Source organism: Excalfactoria chinensis, chromosome 3 (genome assembly GCF_039878825.1).
Source record: "Excalfactoria chinensis isolate bCotChi1 chromosome 3, bCotChi1.hap2, whole genome shotgun sequence".
NCBI classification, from domain to species: domain Eukaryota; kingdom Metazoa; phylum Chordata; class Aves; order Galliformes; family Phasianidae; genus Excalfactoria; species Excalfactoria chinensis.
The window spans coordinates 89321339-89344950 of NC_092827.1; the positions used below are offsets into that span (position 1 = coordinate 89321339).

General features: G+C 44.2%; 1 long non-coding RNA gene across 2 annotated transcripts; it reads right to left on the reverse strand.

Moving 5' to 3' along the window:
• Window positions 1-1898: 1898 nt before the first annotated feature.
• Window positions 1899-13281, reverse strand: LOC140249628 (uncharacterized). 2 transcript variants are annotated; one of them, XR_011903045.1, is made up of 6 exons: window positions 13150-13281; window positions 12911-13041; window positions 12296-12429; window positions 5575-5720; window positions 4692-4857; window positions 1899-3567 (listed from the first exon to the last, which is right to left on the reverse strand). It is a non-coding gene; the product is annotated as an uncharacterized lncRNA (long non-coding RNA). The 2 variants fall into 2 exon arrangements; XR_011903046.1 differs by lacking the exon at window positions 1899-3567 and adding an exon at window positions 4248-4547.
• Window positions 13282-23612: the final 10331 nt, after the last annotated feature.

The following is a 23612-nucleotide window of genomic DNA, read 5'->3' on the forward strand; positions in this document are numbered from 1 at the left end:
TGCAGTGCATTTCCTACACATGATTTGTGGTGTTGCGGTGCCCACGTCACGTTAGTTCCCATCATAAATCCCCATAACAGCTCCCTGCTGAAGCAGGACCAGGTGCTTCCCCTCGCACTGTGCTGACAGCGCCCTGAGCACTAAACGCTCCGTACTGCGTTCCACTGATCTCTGCTTCTGATATATGTAAGGATGCCTTCTCGTAAGTTTTCTACCCCATGGAGCATCTCATAAAGGGTGAGAAGATGTTGGAACACTACTGTGTACAGCCTGTAGGAGTCTCAGAATTGCTCTTACTCAGGTCTGTTGCTGGGGGAGACAACTAAGTACTAATCAAGACATTTGTACAAAAAACCCTTTCAGTGCTATCTTCTCCTGCCCATATAGATGGTTTGTTTCTTCCGTGGTGCTGCACACAATCACTATGGCTGGCATGGCCTTATTTGCATTTAGGCAGCTCAATAGGTGCAACAGGTGGCTATGGCTCAGCTGCGCCTTCCCTCTTTGTGCAAGTGATCAACCCCTTGACATCAGCCAGACCACTCCAACGGGAATGGGATGCAAAACCATACACCCCACATCTGAGTGTCATAGTGTCTCATAGTATCACAGTATAAATGAAAGGGATTATCCTACTCTCCGGGAGAGAATGTATCTCCTACCATGGCTCCTGTGCAAGGGTGGGGTTTTGGTGCCTAGAGCCGACTGGCACTGAGAGCCGTGGTTAGTGGGCATGGTGCTGACACACTGATGGTTGGATACGATGTACTTAGTGCTCTTTTCCAACCTTAATAGCTCTATGATTCCTCCTCAGCAGTCCTGAGCAGTTTTACATTACAGTCCAGCACAGAACTCTCTGGGAAGCAGCTCTGATGGTTTCCCCCCTTTTTAGAAAGCTTCTTTAAATAAGCTTCTGTTTTTTTAGCGTTCCAGATGCATGGGAAAATGGATGTGGGAAGAGGCGAGGAATGAGCGGTTGGTAGAGGAGAAGCAGTATTTCAAACCAACTGAGAACTTCACCGAGCAGCCTCATCTCAGTAATCCCGTGGCAACAAAACAGGGGTGTGACTTGCACATCTAAGGAAGATCACAGTCTAAAGTTGATATCACAGAGCCCAGCACAGTCACAGTACTTGCCGTAGTTAGCATCCAAATGCTTGCCAGGCACTGAGGTTATTTGCACTGACATTACCCACGGGTAGAAATACTGTGCTATCATCTTTGCTTTACAGTCCCCATGTGGCAACTGAGACACAAATGACTATTTGATGAAATCAGAGAATGAGATATTAAAAAAAGGGTAAGAGGAAATTTGTTCTTATGGCAGGTTAATTAAACCATACAGCCAGAGGCAGGTGTTGGAGCAAAGCAATGCTGAAAAATTATTTAGAGTTCTCCTAATTGCAAACATTAAAAGGGACGTAAGACATTGGACTTTGAAGGTTAAACTCATACATAATAAATGATGATCACGAGGAGACATAATAGAGGGAAGACATTGTCTTACTGTGGGGCCTTCCTTTGAGATGCTCAGCACGGTGAGCTGGAATGGATGAGCGCTGGCCAAGTGGGCACCTGTGGCCATTTCTTTATTTCTGCTGCCTGCTGACATGAGCAGGAAAAGCACCTCCAGGCAAAAAGCAGAATGCAGGCCTCCAAATCTGGGTCAGCCTGTATCCATTTGCTCAGCCTTGGGCAAAACCATGGAAGACTCCTTCCTGGACCTCCTGCTTTTTTATGTGGATGCTGTCCAGAAGCTTGTGTCCTCACTTGAGTTCCCAAGCACCTTCTTTCACCAGGTGGTGATGGTTGCTTGTCATGATCCTAGTGGTCTTTTCCAACCTTAACTGTTCTATGACTTTATTCCACCATCTCTTTTTACCAGGCAAAGCCCAGGCTTGCATTTGTTCAGGTACTCTGCAGCTCTGCCCAGGTGTGCAGCAGGATTTGCTTTCTGGCTTTTGAGCACCTACTATGTGGCAAATCCCACTAATTCATTAAGTGCAACTAATGAGCAGTGGTAGTGGAGGATACCCCATAATTCGCCACGCTTGGCCCTTGGTGAGGACAGTTCCTGTTACACTGGCAGCCACATCCTCATTGCCCCCCTTACAGGCTCTACCTCAGTTGCCTTCAGACACAAACATGTCTTGTCAAGTGGTGTATTCACAAACCTACCAAAACAAATTAAGCCACCTAATTCGGATGTCTCACTTTTTTTTCAGGGTTCTGGTTTAGATCCCATTTACACAGTGTGTGATTTGCAATGATCAGACAGAGAAGGAGGGCTGGAAGCAGACCCCAAGAGCCCTGATCTCTGCTTTCCTCATCTCAGAACACTGTCAGCACTGAGCACAAGCCCCCCAGCGTTGCTCTAATGAGTGCAAACCGGCTACTATCAGGTTGCTTTCATCTGCTCTCCGCTTGTAGACAAACTGCACAAAGCACACCAGAGAGTTAAAGCGTGCCATGCAGTGATTACATAAATTAGAGAAAGCAGCAATGGAAACAACTGCTTGATAAATACATCAGCCAGAAGCAACACATTTCAGAGCAATAAGTCGATTCTAAGTAAAGCTGCAGCTCTCCCTCCAGTTATGAGGTGAACTTTACAGTGGATTAGCAGCCCTGGAAACTGAAGTCCCCTCATGCCAAGAAAAATGGCATGAAGGCAGTCAAGGGGTAGTTTTGCCACACATGTCTCTTATTCCAGGACATGCTGACCTCCTGTTGGGTGAGAGGGGAGCACATCATCTCTGCACTGAGGTCATGTACAGCCAGTGCTGGGAACACGTCCTCTCTGAAAACGGGCTGAGACCAGGCACTTCTTGCATGAGGCTTTGCACGTGTTAGGCTGACAGGAGCTACTTAAAGATAAAACCAACTTTCAGTGACCTGTGGGAAGATCGTGTGGCCCTGACTTCCTGCAACACTGCTGACAGTGGTTTGGCACTGTAGGGGTGGTGCAGGAGACAAGCAGCTCTCGCCTGCCCAGATGCACTGGCAGCAGCTGCTGCTGCAGGGATACCGCTTCAGCATTTATCAAAGTGGACGGCTCCACATTTGCACACTGGTAGCAACACTGGTGTAAACACAGGTTGTTTGCCTTGTCCTGCTTTTGCTCTGTCTGAATAAGAAAGTTATCCCCACATGCCCTAGAGATGAGATGAGGCCTCAGCTTTGGCAGAGGCCCCAGAACTATTCTCAGCCTCCTCAGGTCATAGCCAAACTGCTGCATCAATCCAATCCTGTGGTCTACAGTTACATTTCAGAAGCTGCTTTTGGAAAGCATGGCCCTTCCTTACAGCATCTCTTAAAAGAATGAACCAGGTGCAGGAATTGCTCCTGACTGAGGTGATAATTCTCCATTTTCATTAAGGGACCAAGAAATCGATGACCTGCAGGAGAGGTTCTGGGGTCCTGTAGTCATTTTCTTTCAGAGTTGCATCTGTAGCTGCTAATTTGTTGTCATGTGTGTGTTTATCTCAGTGGCTGCTCATTAAGTGAGATCCATTATCATTACTGCTGATGGGAGGAAATGCTCAGACTCCCCACTGAACAGAAAGTCTGTAGGAGAGAATGGGATATGATAACTTTCATTATCTCTTTCGCTAACATCAAGAATTCAGCGACCAAAGCCAGCAGGGATGTAGCAAGAAACTTGCATTTCCTGGCCAAGGGAAACATATGGAAATCACTTATCTAAGGCATGAAATGCTCATGGTTCTTCCAAAGAAAAATACTGCTTAGTTTAATCATTCTGCAACTGGTCTTAATTAGTTACCCTGCGTCATATTTCTATTCGCATCCTCAGGAACCAAAATAGACCAGAGATGACAGTGAATGCTTCTTGGGACGAAGTAAAAAATACATATAGCAGCACTTTGGTTTATAACAGCTCTCATCAGTTCTACAGATACTTAAGAGTACAGCTCCCAAGAGACATCTTACTTTCAGTTCTTTAAGGTTTCCTGTTTCACAGATGTCACTTTCATGACTCCACTTTGCTGTCAATACCACCAGGTGACCAACGTATGAGCCAAATTCAGAGCTGACCTTGAAGCCCTGTGACATAAAGTAATGGGCTGCAATCCTGTCAAACATTGGTTTTCACACAATACCAACCAGTTTTAGGGGATTCTGCATTTCTAATGGAATCTGTTCTTAATAGCACATATAAAATCCAACCAGAAAAACAAATGACCATCTCAGATGTGAGTGCCACAAAATGTTGGGGTGCTCAGAGAACAGTTTTATAAAAAACTGGACAATTTAGTTGGAAACTTGCTTGTTCCTCTTTGGATCTTCTTAGTGACAAAAATACTTGAGCTCCTTGATGTGTGTGAGGCTCTGAGCAACGTTTGGTTCTCAGATCAAATATGATTTTTGTACGCTTTTGTTCCTCATTTAAATGGTGTCTGAACCAGTAGCTCTGATTAAACTCCCTGTAGCCCTGTAATATCTGAAGTCTCAGTCTTGAGGTATGTTCTGCTACTCTGCCCTTTCTGGTTTTACCTTTTCCTTTTTTTTCTTATATGATCCAGATTCTGGGAATTTAGAGAAGACAGAGTCAGGCCCTCTGGAGAGGTTCACAGTTAGAAGGATGAAAAGCAATGGACCATCTGGAACAGGAAACTTTGATACCAAGAAGGAAAGACCATAATGAGCGTGATAAAAACAAACAAACAAACCTGAAACAGTTGCCCAGGGTGGTTGTGGGATCTACATCCTTGCAGATATTCAAAACTAGCTGTACAAGGCCGTGTGCAACTTGTTGCTGGACCCAGTTTGAGTAGGGGTCTACAGTGGTCCCCTTCCATCCGCACCAGTCTCTGACACTTTTATGAAGACCATTAGCTTCATCAGCCCATTAGCAGGAAAAAAAAAAAAAATAAAAAAAAATCATTTTCCCATTTTTTTGAAGGAGCAGTAATTCTCATGCTCCTGGTAAAGAACCAATGGAGCAATATGGCATTTTAACATGTTAGCTAAGGAGAATCATTACATGGACATAAAAGCAAAGGGGACAAATCCTGCTGGTAGCTGACTTCCACAGGAATCGAGCCTGTTCATTATTTTGCAAGTTCACATTATCATAGAAGGAACCAGTGTGAGATCCTCTTTATGCAGAATTACATTGAAAAATCCCTTTCAAGTTGAGTGAATGCAAGTATGGATACCTGTTTCCAAGCTTGGAGCACAGTGTGGTGAAGGCTGATAAAGATCTGTGAAAGGTTCCTCACCCCATCCTTTTTTTTCAAGCTAAAAACAGAAGGCACACTCATAAAGATGGTGCAGTGGCTGCTCACTGAGGAGAGGCCAAGATTGCAACCATTTGCCTTCCCTTTTTCCCTGGCCTCAGCAGTTCTGTATGGCTTTCTGACTCCCAGCAACTTTCTCCACAAAACCTGTTCTCTCATTGAGTTGTCTCCTCCTCAGAGGAAAGACACAAATACCAGCTTGTCTCTTTTCAATCAAGGAACAAGCAGTGCCAGAGGATGAAGCATCAGATTCTCTACTTTTGATGGAGGCTAATTAATGTTTGCTCTAAAGAACATTAGAAAAAATACTCACTGGGTATTCAGATTACTGGAACTCACAGCCTGAGCGCTGCTGCTTGAAGCAATAGGGCTGCCTGGTACAACTCCAGAGGTTCTCATTGAGGCATGAGGAGGGAAGCCCAATGAAGGCAGTTTCTTCTATCTGATTTGAAAGCAGCTCTGCTTTTAGGAATCCACAAAAAGCAAGCAAACAAACAAAAACACAACAAAACATCATGATGAATGGATGCTGTGTTCAGTGCTTTATCTGTCTGCACTTAACAAGTATAATCAAAGCATCAGTACTGGCACTGAGACAAGAGGTTCTACTTTTCCAGCTGGTCAGGCTTCTCTGGGAAAACTCAGTTCTAGCTCAGCATCTGTGGTACAACGTAGCATTTTCTACACATCTTACAGACAAATCTGAGTGCAGGGCTCTGGGTCCTGTGCCTCCTCAAATTCTATGTTGTGCTCTAGCCTGGCAGGCAGCTCAGCACCTCACACCAGTTCACTCCCCCTCTGGGCAAAAGGATGGGAGAAAGAGTCAGAAAAGAAAAAAAAAAAAAAAAAAGAGGAGAGAAAACAAACTCAGGTGTTGGGATAACAATCATTTAATAAAAAAGAAAAGGAAAACAAAACCAGTGTTGCACAGTGCCATTGCTCACCACCAGCCAATTGATGCCCAGCAATGGGCAATACTAGCCACCCCTAAACAGCCAACTTTCTCAGTATCATTGCTGAGTGTGGTGCCATATTGTACAGAACATCCCTTTGGACAGTCCGGGCCAGCTATTCTGGCGCAGTTCCACCCCAGCACCTCACTGGCTGAGCAAATCCTTGTCCAAGTCCTAGGCTCTGTGCAAGCACTGCTCAGCAACAACCAACTATTGCTGTGCTATCTCCATTATTCTCACAGTAAGTCCAAAACACAGCACTACACCAGCTACAGTGACGTAAGTTAACTATCCCAGCTGAAGCCAAGACCCTCTCAGATCTACATTTATGGCTGGTGACTAGTTTTACACTTGACCAAGACAAGCTTTACATTCCAATTTAGCTTAGTTATGGGGAAATGTGCCTACCAGTCCAGGCAGAAAGACTGTGGCCTAGACATAACACTCCTCACATGCTGCTAGAGATTTCTTTTGTGGGATGAAGTGAAATCTCAGTGCTTAATGGTAAGGATCACATGCTGAACAGATGGAAGAGATATTGCATAAGGGCTAGTTCATGTGTTCTTTGATTACTGCCTGTTAGCCTTTATCTCAGACTCTTGGAAACACCAGCTTTCTATCAAAAAGAAATGTCACCACTTTAGCTAATAAAGTTTTTTTCTTTCCCTTGCAAGAGACTCTAATTGACTTTTTTTCCAGTTGAATACAGCTTTAAAAATGAATATTTAATGTCAGGCATTGAAGTTCCTACATTGGCTTGCAGAGGAAATCTTGACTCACGCAGATGCTTGTCAAGAGAAAGAAAAGGCAGACCGTGCTTCCTTCCCCTCCAAGATACAGAAAAGGATTTGTCTTGGTGCAGCTCTGCAGTATAGGCAATTTTATGACTGGAGAGAGATTTTCCCACCCAGACTTTCCTGCAAGGCTCTGAGCTATGGGGCAGCTGCTTCCAGCAGCCATTGCTTCCAGCATCCTCACACTTCATTCAGAAAAGTGCTGAAGCTGGCAGGCTTGGGGCTTGCTCCTGTCCAGAAGTCAAGGAGATGTGCCAATTGCCAGCAATTAATATCTTGCACTTTTTCCCAGCTGAATAATTCCCCAGCTTTGCAAATCAAGCAAGAGACATGCTCATATTGCTTTGCAGTACTAAATGCTGGGAAGCAAATGGAAGACTTGTAACAAATCTGTTGAACAACTTGTTTAATTTTGAGTGTCTTCTCAAGCTCCTTGACTGCAGGCTTAAAGTGAAAGCATATGCTTTGTGCAGTAGCAACTCAAATATGAGCAGAATCAGGGCCATTTCGAGGCACTGATCATACTACATTGCCATCTATATCAGTGCTTCCTGCCACTCCACAATAGCCTGATAGCTGATATCAGACCTCCTCAAGGGAGAAGTGTTAATTTTGTGAAGTGCTATGGATAACATGGCCCTTCCTGAAACCAGCATGCCTGTTTGTACTGTAAAACATGGAGATTTCAATCTGCTTTGAAGACGGTAAACATTGCTTTTGTCCAGAGCAATATCTGACCCTTCCTGCTAATTGACTAAACCATTCAATGTCCATGCAAATCATGCAAGGAGCATTTGAACGCAGCTAATTGCTAAAAATACCCCAACTTTCAGCAGTAGGAGAGCTGACAGTTCTTCCAAGTCGCATTAAAAATACTGCTTTAGTATGGCTTCAGCAGCAGCTGCATCCTGTGAGCACTGAGAGCAGAATGGGACTGCCTCATCCCTAGGTGGGATTCCACTAACATAGTACATCTTGTGGGTCCTGCAGCTCAGCAGGAGGAAAGCTACAAGCTCTGAAAATGTACCTGCAATAACAATCAAGTATTCTTGGCCTGTATTTCTCCCTCCTCTTCATAGCCCTGTTTTGTTTTGTTGTTTTTTTTTCCTTCCCAAGCCTACTTTATGGGTATATCTTTGATTGAGCTTGGTGAATTTCAGTTATACCAGCCAAGTTTGGTTATAACGGGGAAGGCAGTTCTGAATGTCTGCATTAGATGGTAGACTGATAGAAGTTATCCCGAGAGGTGTTCAAGACCAGGTTGGATGCAGCCCTGAGCAGTCTGATCTAGTGCCTGGTTCAGTGGTTGGCAACCCTGTCCACAACAGAACACTGAAATACATCTGAAGAAATGCTGCCTTATAGGTAAAGACCAGATCCAAAGTTCTGTAAAAGAGGGAGGGAAGGAGAAAGGTTCACAGACAGTTGCCTAACACAAGAAATAAACCAGACACGCTAAAGCACACGCTGGATGTGATGTGACACTCTTGCAGCATAGTCACACAGTGAAATTGTGTGCCAGAGGTTTGGAGGAGAGGATGCATTCAGGATGCAGTGGCTGTGGGCAGTTGGCACACAGCTGTTCCTGCTGCCCTCTGGGACCTGCTGGCAGGAACATGAGCAGTGCGTGCCTGTTGTGTGCAAATGGGAGTAAGAACAGCTCCAGCACAGCAGGGAGCGGTGATGGAATGGAGAGGAACTGCTGCTTAAAAGCAGGCTGAATTCATAGAAACCCGGCGTTTCTGACAATGATGGGCTATCCTCAATAGAACAGATGAATAATACACTTGTCAGAGCAAGTAACCCTAACAATTCAGGAAGGGAGTTAGTAAAATAGGAGGTGAGCTTGATGAGCAGCTGCCAAAGAGACCAACGATGGTCTCTTGTCCAATTTATTGTCCAATAAATTCTCTCCAATTACTTGAAACTCTGTAGCGCTGCACTAAACTGAACAGCAGGCAAGAATCAGTTCTCCTTTCCCAACCCCGACCTGTTGCACAGTGACTGCACGCTTCTCTACTTCATCCCCACCATCCCTTATGTGCTCCAGTTTAACACAACCTCTCCTTACTCTGTCAGATCTCAGCCCTGGGGCACTTGTAACTTAACGCTCCCACTGTTGCTACATAAATACAAGGCTTTTGCTGGATGGATTTGGGCTGATCCACCCCTCAGCTGCCTTCAGGCAAGATTAAAGGAACATCTATAGAGTTTGCAGGCTGCCTCTCTCTGTTCTCCTAGAAATGCTGCCCAGGGGCCAGGTCTTTTATTTTGCTTGCTGAACAGCATATTATGCCCTTGCACAGGATTTTCATTTGTTAATTGAAAAGTTTGATCATTAGATAAGATTCCATTAATAAATTAATATGCTCCATCAAGGAATTTTGAACATAAGCATCAACCCAATAGGCAAGGTAAAAATCAGTAGGATCTCTCAGTGCTAAGAGGCCACAAGCCTACCGGGCATCAGCAGAGGTCAGGGCAACCCAGCTCAGCCTCCTGCTCCAGGTTCTGATGGACCTGGTGACAGATCAATGGCATATGTGCCACATAAGATGACAATATTATATAAGCACAGAGCGGTAGGATTATGGGCGTGGGGGAGAAAGATCTCCTGGGGAGAGGGGACATTTTGCATCAATCACTCCCTCCCCCAGAGCCACCCACCAACTGCAGGGATTTTTCTGAGCACTCAAGATAATACAGTTTGGTACATTTCAATCAGTTCCTTACCCTATCGAATTATGGTGGATACAGTGCTAAAGGAAAAGCAGATACAGAGCTAGTAGGGGCTGTGTATACTGCGACAGAACAACAGCTAGATATGACAGCATATGCACCACAGACAACATGAGAGAGACTGCAGCTGCCACCTTGTGCCTCATTTCACCCCGCTGGACAAGCACCACATCAAGTACCATGGCTGCAATTTAAAAAGTGGCTGCAATCTGAATGCTAAGTACAGCAGAGGAGCCCAGGAAAGAGCTGTGGCAATGGGAGATGCGCATTTTACTGGCAGATGTGTGGAAAACTACATTATGCTTAACAAGGAAGAAAATTCATTAGAAGTGGGCTAGAGCGGGGACCTTGGGACTGCTGACATCATGCTGGCCAAGGCAGGCACATCTCTGCTTATGTTGGGGCTGTGCACGAAAGACTCATCCCTAGAGGGAGAGCACAGATAGCACTAAAGAAGGCAAATGCAGGAATGAGAGCGGGAAGTCTGTGGTCTGTTCTTATGCTGTAATAATCCCTTCTGGGCTATAAATCTATCATCTCTAATTTTAACAAACCATCTGAATCTGACAGTCAGAAAACACATCATCTACTTCAGCTATTTATCCACAAAAAGTGGATTTTATTTATCTTGGCCACCAGATAACCATAGGAACACAAGAAATATCCTGCTGGGTATACAGACCCTCCACCTGTCTCAGCTCACCTGTGCTGTGCCAATTTCTGCAGCCCACTCCTTGCTTTGAATGTACAATTGTTAGGTGATAAACCTGCAGAAGCTCACTCACTGCACAGAGAGATATACCCTGTATCTCTAAGAAATCAGTTCCCTGCAGACTTCATTCAGCATCCCTTAGCTCTACCACAGAGGGATCTGGGGACTAACAGCTCTGCATTCGTAGGGATGCACTGTAGGAAGGACTACTGCAGAAAGTTGTTTTGGAGAACACATGCTTAGGGAAAAAGGTCTCCATGAACATTCTTCCCATATAACTTTTGGCATTCAACTGAGATATTTACAGTGAAGACTAATATCCCTAGGCTCCTTGTCTAGTCAGTGGAGAGGTTCAGCTTACCCTAGAGTCTAATCTAGATCTAGAAGGCAAGATCTTCCACCTCTGTACAGCTGCCAGCAAACAGGTGAAGACAGAGCACGTTGCAAGCAAGACATTGGAAGAAACAACCTGACACACTTCATTCCACATTGCAAGCCCTTTTGTATTTGGGCTGGAGGAAAAATGACCAAGAAGTAATTTGGAAAAGGATGCTTAAGGGTCAAACAAAACCAGAGTGACCAGGAGCAGCATAAAAATAAACACTGCACCTTAAATGAAATTCTGATTGGAAACGGCTGAAAGTTGATGCAAAGCCTAATGTGTGGGGGCTCTCAAATAGCCATGGCTCACCACCACACCTCTGATAATCGATCACTTGACAGAAGGCCAGGGATATGCCGTGGGTTGCTACCTCTTTTGTTCCAAACAGTCCACTGGATCAGGAGTGAGCCCTGGAGTACTTTCAATTGCATTGCTGCCATCTGCCATGTTTCCAGCAGAAGACCTGGCTTCCCTGCTTTGTCTGTACTTGGCTTTTTTCTTTGCCCTACCTGGCTATAAGCCTACAGGGCTACAGAGTCATTAATACAAATCTGCTTTGCTCCTTGCAAAACCCATCACCATGGAAAGCAGCTGTTAGAGGCTCTGCTGGTAGGATGGTTCTGGTTTAACCCAGCAGCAGCTCAGCACCACACATTTCCCCATGTAAGTGGAATGAGAGAGAACTGGGGGGGAAGAATAAGGTAGAATTTGAGAGCTGAGATAAAAGCTATTTTTCAAGACAGAAAAAGAAAAGAAAAATAATAGCAAAGTCAGCAATACATACATAGGTATGTATATACACACATATGGGAACTCTTGATCATGGCCTGAAACTCTGATTGACTACCTGAGGCAAGCAATGAATCAGTCATAGGAGTACACACAAAGGCAATTCAGGTGTGCTACCAGAAGGGGTGTAGCCTGGCTGCACCTCTCCTAGACCCTGTTTATGGGCTGACTGCCACTAAGGAAGAATCTCTCTCCAGACATTGCTCCTTTGTGGAGGTTTACTGTGAGCCTTCAACACTGGTGAGCATTTCCATTGATTGTTAATTATCTTCCTATTGCAATAATCTTAACTAAACATCTGTATAAGTCTAACCTGTGTACACCTACTGATTGTACACACACACTTTCACATTGTGAAGTCTCATCACCTGCCACCACTGCTCACTGAGTAGTGCCCCACTCTCTACACAATGGCACACCACCCACCCACTAACACCCAGCCAGTCCCTGAGCACTTGCTGGCCCTAAACAGCTCAGTTTTCTGGTCTTTCACCAGAAAGGCTGTAGCTTTTCTTCACTAATTCTCCTGGTCCTACTGTATTCCCATTGCCCCAACAACCAAACCACCAGCATGCTATTAATGCTGCTTTTTCTACCAAGGCCAAAGTAAAGCATCGTGTCAGATGTTAAGAGAAATAAGTAAATAAATAAATAAATAAACTCACTTTCAGCTGAAACCAGGGCAAGACTGCATTGAGCTGCATTCTCTGAAGGAAAGGGAGAGGTTTCTTCTGTGAATACCCCCAAATTTGTGCTCAAAGTCTTCCTGGCAGACTCCAGCAGGGACAAAGTTCAAGTACTTAAGGGAAAGCAATAGGAAAACAGTAACTCTTCAGCTCACTCTTCCGATGGCAAGTTCTTGTAATATAAGGAACTGTTCTGGGTTAGGCTGAAGGAAAAGGCAACACAGCAAGAAGTTCCCTGCCTTGTAGCTCTGCCTCTTGCTGAAGCTTTGCCAAGGTTTTGTTTTGTTAGCTAACAAGGATAGTAAAAGCACCATAGAGTTCTAAACTGCACTACAGCTGGAATGAAAAGGGCTGGGCTAATGAGTCCTTTTCTCTCCCCAGTCAGCAGGAGTAAGCACAGGTGGCAGCAAACATAGATGCTTTCAACTCAAGAAAGCTAACAGTCACAATCCGGTAAAAGAAAAGGAATCACCCCTTTTCCAAGGATCAGAGCATACTGAAAAAGGAGGGGATCTCCAAACAGAGATGCTTCCCTCATGGCTGCCAGCCTTTAAGTGAGGTTATGTTCTGGTAGCACAAGTGAATTGCTCATACCTGTGCTCCCAGAGCTGGTTGTGCCCTTCACCAGGTGCTCAATCACTGGTTCAGGCTGTGATCTAACAGCTTCTCTAAAGCAGATCAGCAGTGACAAATCTTCCTTCCTCACAGGGTGCTCCTCTATCCTGCTGTACAGTCAAATGCACAGTTGGAATAACGCAAGAATAATTATGCATGGTTAGAATAATACAAGAATAGTCATAAACAGCCAGAGGGTATGTATGGGAAAAACTCACCAACTCTGAGGCCTTCAGTCAAGATGGAAAATGTTGAGGCTTGCCACCAGAACTCCACAAAGGAGCAATCCCCAGAAAGAGATCCTGCCTTAGAGGTGGTCAGCCCTTAAATGAAATCTAGGAGAGGCAGAGCCAAGCTCCATCCCTTCCGGGAGCACAGCTCAATTACCTTCACCTGTGCTCCTGCAGCTGACTGACACTTGCCTCAGATGGTTTTAATCAGAGGTTCAGGCTGTGATTAACAGTTTCCCATACACCTGCCTGGCCCCCTTTTTTCTTAGGAGCACTGCTGCTGTGTTTCACTATCCTGGGTTAATGTGGGAGTCTCACACAAACAGGACCAATGAAATCCCATCCCTGGAAACATGCAAGGTCAGGCTGGACAGGACTCTGAACACCTGATTGAGCTGTGTGTGTCCTTGTTCATTGCAGGGAGATTGGAATAGGTGGCCTTTAAAGGTCCCTTCCAACTCAAGCCTTCTCTTTTTCAACAGCTATGAGCTACTAGACTGGCTCATCCCATCTGTGAAAACACAGCCTGGAAACGTTTCACAGGTGAGAAGGGAACATGCCACATTGAATAAGAACACCTCTTTTCAAACATATGTACAGTTCTGGTTGTTCAAATTCAGAAAGGCTGAACCCAAATTGGAATAGATACAAAACAGTAAAGACACGCAAGCTGGTGTTAAAAGAGGAGAATGAAGGAGGCTGACTTATTTAGCTTGATGAACTGAAGGCTGAAGGAGACATGAGTGCTCCCAGTACTACTTCCTTGTAGTACATCATAAGAGTAAGACAACGATACTGTAGGAATAATACTTGACTTCTCTGTCGTGATAAAGTCTTCATTTGAAAACAGAAAGATTAGTGAATAACAGGGGTGAAAGATTTTAGAATTCCAACCTAAATGACTACAATTATTCTAACATTCTAGAAATGAAACTGGCCCTATGTGTCCCTGCTTGAGCAGGGTGGTTGGACCAAGTGACCTTCCAGAAGTCCCTTCCAACCTTCACCAGTCTGTGCTCTGTTACATTTACATATAAACTATAATAAAGAACTGCCAGGGCCAGGGCAGCCATAGGAATGGTTCAGTGGCTCCTGCCTTTGCCTCTTTTCTCCCACTCACCAGCATGATGGAGAGATCTGCTCTCCTTGGCAGCGACATCGTGTTTAACCTGAGCCCCGGGAGATGAAGTGAAAAAGAAAAAACACAGGGCCAGAACCAACTTTAATAGAGCTTGAGGCTCAAGAGTGATGTGACTGGAAGAGATTGAGAACCGTTCTGCTAAGGGTTTCTAAACGTAAGGATTTGATATGTCACTTAAAAAATGTTGTAATCAAGGTTGGCATGTTGAAATCTATAGCAAGAGAAAAGAAAAGCCCTTCCCAAGGGTTCGGTTTCTCTCCCCTCCACCTTCACGATCCCCAGGAGAATCAGTGTTTGTGGTTTGTCCTGGCTTCTCATAACAGCTTCCTTGGCAGTGAGCTTGGAAAATGTTCCTGGCTCTGTTCGTGTGGAAATGGCCTCTGCACAAAGCAAAAAGATGCGTCCTCTGATGGATCTCCCAGAGACAGCAGTAACAGCACTCTGCTAATGGTTAAAGCTGCCATCTCAACACTGCCTGGCTTTCCTAGGCAGAAGGCAGCCAAGCAGCTCTACTCCCTGTACCCACTGCAAATGAGTGAGCACAGAGAACAGTTTGGAGTGGTGAGTCCCTAAGGATGGACAGCATAGCAGGAAGGAATGGAAAGTCATCAACTTCTAATTGGTTTCCACTCTTGAGCAAAAGAGAATGGGAAATGCCAGCCTGCCCCATGTGATTAATTCTGCAACCTAACTAGCAATTGCTTCATACTAAAGACGAATACGTTTTCCTTAATTAACATTAATTTCCATTAGGATGCCACCACAGAGAGCTCATTTCAGATCCCTTGCCTATGTGCAGAGGACCAGGCACCACGTTTGTGCTGTTCTGTGGGACTAAAGAGCCCTTGCACTTTGCATAGGGCTCACACAACTCTCCTCGAGGAGGCTGGTACCGTGGTTAAGGGCTGCACTAGTTTCTGCACTGAGCTTTAGGCACCCAGCTGTTCCAAGTCTTTCTGACAACCTGACAGCACCCTCTAAAACCTTTCCAGGCTGCCAGACCCTTCTCTTTGGATCCAGATCAGTGCTTTGAGTACCCTCACACGCTGTCTGTGCAGATGTGGAGGAATACAGCTGTGTCAGGTGAAATTTAGCAGGCTGAAACAGCATTTGGACACTCGATGGAAATATTTCCTTTTGAATTATCACAAAGCAAGGGCAAGAAGGAATATCACAAAATGAAAGAAGAGTGAAGATGGAATCTCCAACTTGAAAAAAAAACTTCCTGCAAAGCAGCTTGAATATTTCCAAGGTAAATGCAAACCTCTGGGTCATCTTACAGCCTAGAGGATGAAGTAGGAAGGATTGTGCTGCAAGTATAAATTCCCCTAACTGAGATGCACAGAAAACTGCCACATCTTCATTTGTAGGGGTCTGTTGTTTGCCTGCTTCTAAGGAGGTAATTGCTCACATTCTGATTTTCCTAACATCCCCCTTGGAGGTTTAGATGCCTCATCATCCAGAAGGCTGGGGAGAGAGAAGTGGCAGACTCATCTTTGCTTTAGGGTTCTGTCAGTATTATGGCTCATAAAGATGAGTACTTTCAGGGCAGTAAATTAATCCGAGACCTCTCTGGCCTTCTGTTTAGCTGAAGTACGCCCAGTAAACTAGTACCTGAGTGGAGAGGCACTGAATTCAATACAGAAGGAAAGAAGTACAAATAAGTGTGAGAAATCCTTCTTATTTTTTGCAAAATAATAAAAGTCCTGGTATAATAAATAACTATAATTAAATTTTCCTCCAGTAGTCTGTTGCTATGATTGCTTTTCTGCCGATAAACACTACAGACTATGTTCCAGTGTAATACAGAGAAAAATAAAGGGCTTTTGAATGCTTTGTGTAAATAGGGGACATGAGAGAATGGGAAGCTACGTCTATATCAGGCAACTATTTGTCACCAATTACCTTAGTCTCAAATTCCCTGACCCCTACATCTTAGCTGCAAGGACAGGCAATGCTGCAATCTCCATTCCATGGAGGAGAAGCACGGCAGGGAGATAGGGCTCTGCAGTGCAGCACCTGAGCAGCATGCTTCATCCCTTTGCAAGGAGCTCCTGCCCCTTTGGCAGCAATGCTCTGCAGGACAGGGCCAAGGCCTGGTGAGATTGGTGCCTGGTAAGACCTCTCTTATAAAATATATTAAAAAAAAAAAAAAAAAAAAAAGTAAAAAAAGGAAGAAAGAGGGTAGGAAAAAAAGCAAGGAATTGCTCTGGCTGCTGGGTCACTTTGCTCCATAGCTCACTCATGTTATAAATAATTGTTTGGAGATGTCACTGATCTCCACTCAAGGCAGAGCTTACCGCAGAGCTGATTTATACTTTGAGAAGCACCTTGTTATTATTGCAATTAAGTTGTTCCTACTCTACTGACACAATGGCAGTTGAAGACTTTCTGCTAACATTTCCACAGGCAATCACAATAACTAAAGTATGTTTCGTTGAGAGCTGTAGGTTTCCATCAGAATTTCATCTCCTGAAAATGGATTTCCACATCATTCTCTCTAACCAGAGAGCTGCTAAGGAAAATAAAGGACTTTTGCAGGTAAAGCAATAGTTATTCACAGGACCAGACATCTGCTTCTCTTACAGTAAAACATTTGGAAATTGCAATCATAGCACATTTTTGATTGGAGAAAGAAATTAAGTGGAAAACTTAAATGCAGAATAAATTCCAAAAAGAAGTCCAAAGAAGCTTGCATCGTGCTTTCAGGACACAGCTGTGTTATTTTTCTGCCTGCTGCTCAGAGCTGTACCTGCTCCACCTCTTCCCAGCCCTGCTTCATCATTTACCCATTGCCACTGTAAGCCAGATCCTAAAGCTGAGCTGGTCAAATCCAGTTCCTCCTTTTCTGCGAAGCTGGGGTTCTTTGCCAGCTGATTACTTGCACTTCATTTCTCTGTGGACAGATACTTACCAGAGCTAGCCTTAAGGAAGCCACAGGACCACATGTTAGGAAAAATGTCCTCTCAGAGTGGTGAGGCAGCGGCACAGGCTGCCCAGGGAGGTGGTGTGGTCACCATCCCTGGTGGGGTTCAAGGGACGTGTGGATATCACAACAAGGGACATGGTTAGTGGGCATGGTGGGAATGGGTTGGTGGTTGGACTAAATGACCTTAGAGCTCTTTTCCAACCTTGATGATTCTATGATTCTATATGGGTTAGGGGAAGGAATAACATCTTGTTCCCTAGCTGGCAGCTGTTTAATCAATGTCTGATGAGAAGCTACACAACAGGCACCTCTCAGTCAGGGCACAGCTCAAATGCTTCAGTAAGGAATTAAGCTCAGTTGCCTCCAAGCACCTTCCTGGATGGAAAAGCCAGATTCTTGGACAGATCTTTAAGGACATTCTCTTACGTCCATCTCCCTAAATGCCTTGTTTGTACAGCCCTAATCACAAAATTATCACAAAATCCCCTGTACCCAATGGCAACTTTTTTGTTTTAATTTTTATAAGATTCAGAGGCTATGTGTTCATGGACATCCACTAACAAGGTGATAGCCAGATTCTAGTACCTGAAGGAAATAAATAACACAGTGGCTCTACAGCCAGCTCTTCGGCAAGAGCAGCCAGCCTAGCCCAGCTACGTGCCAGACTCTGCCCAGTCAAGAGAAACTGGAGATAAGTCACTTTAGAGATGTAATTACAGGCAGGAAAGGGCTGCAGTCTACCAGTGAGTTACACTGCAGTGTGACACTGGGATTAAGTACACCACTGGAGCCTGCAGCAATTTGGAAATAGCAGCCCAGATGTGCGTGACTCCTTCCCTCCTAAAGGGGTGTTTCCCAGCAATGTCTATGCTCCTGTCACTGTGGTGGTGATGGGATGTGATGTGATACACACCTCAGATGCATGCTGAAAAGCTGCTCTGCCAGAGGAGCAAGTTTTCCCAACTTGTGAGTTAGGAGTAACAGTCCAGCCCTGGCCCTTTCCAGGTGTCTGGACGTCACCAGGACTCCAGGCTCAGCCTCTCCTGTGCTGCTTTCTAAATGTGTGATCTCTTCATTGGATGTCTGATGCAGCATTGTGAAACAGAGAAATAGAGACTGTGTCTTTATCAGAGGAGTGGCTGTTCTTGAAGGTTAATTGCTTTTCATGAGAGCATTTGAGACTAGGTGCGCATATGTGTAAGCCTGCCTGTTTTAATAGACTTTCACATAGTATTAACACAGTTATTTACTCACAGAAATGCTTCCAGTTGCATTTTCAATATATATCTGAGGATTTATTCTTCATTTGCATATTTAAAGTGTTGAGGGACATATAAGACATGTCAATATTACTAGTATATTACAGCTGAGGTGTCAGATGTAACAGCCATGAATTAGAGCAGTGCTTTGTATTACAGCCATGAATTAGAGCAGTGCTTTGTATTACAGTCTGCTGGTGGGGACTGTGATCTTGTCAGATCTCATAACCTGACGAAGGTTGAGCCTTAGATGGAAACCTCAGAAGAACACCCATGTGCTTTGTGAAATATTTCACCTTCTGAGTCATCCCTGTTCTCCTGAGTCATCTCTATAGCAGGAGCTCAGCTGGGTACTTTGTTGTTAGTTATTAAGGTTACCATAGTTATCAGCTATTCAAAATACATTCAAAGGGGGCTGTTACCACCTGTGGTCAATAAGGAGCACAGAATTCTTCTCCCAAAAGAACAGAACTATGTACACAGGTATTCTGCAGGTTGTCCTTCATCTTAGGAAATCCTGCCAGCAATTACATTTGGATCCAGCCTTTTGGGTCTTTCACTGGCCTGGAACAGCAACAGATTGCTACAGGTTTTATTTCTCCTGGACACTGGTGAATAATTGCTCTTAAAAGCAAACCAGATTCTGGCCATCTGGACTCCTACAGTTTCCAGAGAACACAAAGTGGAGCTGCAGTTGTTCAACATACCTCTGCGTGTGGGCACAGAGGACTTCGAATTTTGGTCACAGCTGAGCACTGCTGCCACAGTGCTCTAGAGGAGCACCCTCTTTTCCCCATGACTGCATTAAGATCAGGACATCTCAGGGATACTCCTTTGCACAATCAGGTGGCTACCATGCAGGCAGTGTTTGGGCATTCTGCGTGTGCTCCTGGTATTTGCTGGGATTGAAGCCCCAGTGTAATAGCAGATATTCAGGGTTCTTGTGTCCTCTGTTGTTATCACTGAGATGGAACTGAGCTGCCAAATTTCAATGTGTAATTTCACCACTGGAACCCAAACCTCTCCATTCAAGTCATTTGTATTTGGAACACAGGACGAGGGATCGTTTTCATTTTTCCTTGTTATTAGTATAAGGAGTCTTTGTTGGCTTTCTTGCTTTGCAAAGAGTAAAGGATAATTTGGCCACAAATATTGTTTACTATTGCTTTAGCAAGACAAATGGCAGCCTTCTCTTCTCAAGCATCTCTACAAGCCAAAGGAGACACGCTCTCCTCAGTTCATTCAATACTTTGGTAGGAAGAATTACATTTTTCCCATATAGAACCATGTATTATTTATTTTTAATTTGTATGTGTGGCACGGTTTTGTCTGGGGAGTCTGCGACTGCAGCTCTTGTAATTTCATATTTCACAAGCATTAGGATTAAAAAACAAATGGTTTGAAAAAGCTCCGTGACATCTTTGTTACTTAGTTCTTTCAACCACAAAAGCTAGCCTGGGCTGCTTGCTTCTCACACACATACAATGGCTTTTCCTTCCTTTTTTTTGGACTCTGTCAGGGGTCTTCTCTCAGTGACTTCTATTTCTACAGCTACTTGACCTATTTCAGGTGTGACAGTCTATCAGCACAGTTATAAAATGTAATGTATTTCTGGGTGAAAAAATGGTGATAAAATACACGCTTGCAAGAGTGACTGCTTATTTATCACTCTTTCCCAGCAATGAAGCCTCAAAGTATTATCAGTGGAAAGCCTGAGAAAGCTGTTTTCAAAAACTTGTGAGAGTGGGAAGTCATAATTGCTTCATTATATAAGAATGGTTTGTTGCAGCTTCTGTTATCCTGCTGTCTAGCAGAAACAACGCTTGTGGTTTTTGCTTCTTGGCTCAGATCTGACACTACAAACTGTTTACCAAGATTTTCTATTGCCTTTACATTCATCTGATGTGTTATCATTAGATGAATGCTTGATATTACACTGAAACAGATTAAAATGTTGTCATGCCTGAACCAGATGTACCAGCAGCCCTACAACAAACACAGTAATCAATGGTATGCATTCACACTGCTCCAGCATGACATAAGATGTGTACAGATGAATCGCTTTCAGCAGATCACGGCAGGAATTAGGAGTGTGTGGTGAACAGTTACTGCTAGAATAAACTGGGATCAAGGATCATTACACTCCAGCTACCTGCCTGCAGGCAATTGATGCCTCTTTCAGCAAAGAGGGTCCAGCACAAAGCAGTTCTGTCTCTTTTATATACAACTCACAGGCTTAATATTCACTTCAACTGCCTGGGACAAGGGATTCCTACTTGTGTAAGGCACAAGGAACCAGGTTCAAGGAATTCAAACCTTAGAGGATCTTTAGGGATTAAGAGAATAATAAGAATGTTGTGACTTCTCAAGATCTGCTGGTCTCAAGCTGAGAAAAAGAAATCACCAGCTCACAGCCCCTCTCCATGAGGTTGGAATATGAAATAATAATGGTGGCCCACCATCTGCTCAGCAACTGATATGAGAAGGCTGGAAGATCTCAGTGCACTTCTTAGCTTAGTTCTGAGTCTATCCATAGCACCCATATCCATCACAGACGTACTCACTTGCGTGTATAGTTAGCTGTGAGGAGATGGCAAGCTTCCACAAAGGGAATGACCACGTGTTGCTTTTACATGTGTATATTTGTAAGGCCCTCTATAGCAGCAGCTTTATTTGCAGCTCTCTATAAGCCCATATTCTGCTGCAAGATGAAGAGCGTGATAGCAAATTGGATCAAATACGAGACACGTAGCAGATTGTTCTAGGGCCCCATTGATGTATTACACCCTTTTAATTATGTCCATGGCAAGGCACTAATATGGAAAAGCATGGTGATAAATTATGCTCATACTAACCATCTATTAGCATTACAGCTGAGAATTTTTCTGCTGGCTGCATTCTCCCACTGCAGGTACGTGCTCTTCCACTCCATCTGCAAGCTGCACCGACACTTCAGTTTCACTATTGGTAAGTCACACAATATCACACCTGCAAGTTTTGGGTAGTTGAGCAGCCTGCACTCAGAGCGTCACCAGTCTACTGTCTGTACAGCTACCTGTTGTGATGCTGCCTTTGTGTTTCTATGGAAACTGTAACAAGGTGTTAATTTTAAAACACACAAAAGAATACGCCTTCCAGATGGGCTACTTCATATTTTCTCACCTGCACTGCAGGTTCTGATTGCCCCTAATCTTGGAGGATAATTACTATAATGAACTGGATCTCAAGCTTCCTACATGGACCTGATTTAGTCAAGAGCTTTCCAGGAAAGCTGTGCTGGGAGGTCTACCTATAAACATGGAGACAATTCCCTGGATGATTTTCACAGGCAGCTCTGCTTCTCCAGCCCTAGGGAGATCAACAGGCCTGGCTGAGGCTCCTGTGGGAGCTGCTCCTGTTCTTGCTAAAGATACCATGAGGATAGCAGGCCTCGTGCTCTCCCCTCACTCACTACAGCCAGCCTGGAGTGTATGCAGAAAAGAATTGATCCAGCTGTGCCTGAGGAGAGGATAAGAAAGGGAAGAGTCAAGAGGTGGCAAAAGAAGATATAGAGAAAATAACCAGTGAAGCCAGTATTTGAACAGGAAGATGCTCATCACATGTGGGAAGTGACAAGGTGGAGAACAGCTGAGAACTTCTGCTGTCCTTGAGTTAAACAGGCTCAGTGAGGTACCAAAACAACATCGCTAACAGACACTCATCAGCATCTACAAAGCCGAATACTCTTTTCTTCCCCTAGAATATCGAATACTACTCAGTCCTAGAAAATGCACTGAGACAGTAAGCCTGGATATTATCCAGTCACTGGCAACCAAGACTGGAGTTGTATTCGGAGGAAGAATAACTGTTGATTTTCCTTGTTCTTACACTCACCCCTGGGCATCCTGTGTTGGCCACTGTCCAGAGACAGGATGCTGAGCCAGATGGACATTTACTCTGAGCAAGTATGGCTTTTATGATTTTCCTCTGTAAAGTATGACAAGCTGGCAGCCGCAAAAAGCAGAACATTTTAATTTATTGCTGACAAAAATGTCAGTCCAATCTCCATTGTACCAATCCTTGACCTGTCTGACAAACACATTCGTTTTCTAATGAAAACAGCAGTGCCAGTAAAATGCAAACATACTCAGCAGTATGCCTATTTACCAGCTCCTTGATTAGTGAGTTGCTTGTAATTTTTCTAGTTTTCTTCTACTTCTCACTGCAAAAGCCTCAGATGAACTCTACCAACCTCTCTGCAAACAAGTTAGTGAGCAGCTTGGAACTGCTGCACTCCTTGGACTGCACAGGCTGGTCACGAACACAGCTTGTCTTCCTCCAAGTGTTCTGTGAGGGCATCAAACCACAGATACAGTGCTTACCATTACAGTTAGACACACTACCAGGCAGGGAAATAGACTCACAGGATTCCTTCTAAACCATCAAAACTGGTGTTCCTTTAGTAAATAGGAGGTTTGCAGATAAATCTCAAGTGGTTTCAAGCGAGCTCATGATTTCTTTACTTCCTATTTCAAGTCATTATGTAGTATTGCAAAGCTCAATTAAAAAGCTGTCCAGGGTGAGACTGATCTCTGCGTGCTACTCACTGATGTCATCTGGGTGCTTTTGGATTTAATTAATATTCCTAGAGTGTATTTTAATTGTTAAGTGAGAAGCCTTATAGCACCCAAATGGAAGTGTATTCTATGTTAACCTGACAGCAGTGTGATATCGGAATACTGATTTGAAAGAACAAGGAGTATCCTCACTGTTCATTTGAAAGCAAATAACTAACTGCAGGTACCTGATGAGGACAGCTACTCAAGTCCAGAAAGAATAACCTGTTTGGAAAAGTGATGTTTCATAGCACACAACAACGATAGGTAAGCAGTGGGATGTCCACCTTAAGGGATAGTGAAGCTTTGTGCTGCCTCCCGTCTTGGAGTACATTAATGTCATGTACAGGTCAGATAATGTCATTATAAACTAAGGACTAAGAATTAAGTACAAATGCATATACGTGAACACAGAGGATGCTAAAGAGTGGATCACCAAACCCAAACTGATGACTGTGTGCCAGTAGGACTGTACTGGGCTTACTTCACATGGAGGGAAAGTGAGGTTTGGAAGTTACAGCAGGGGC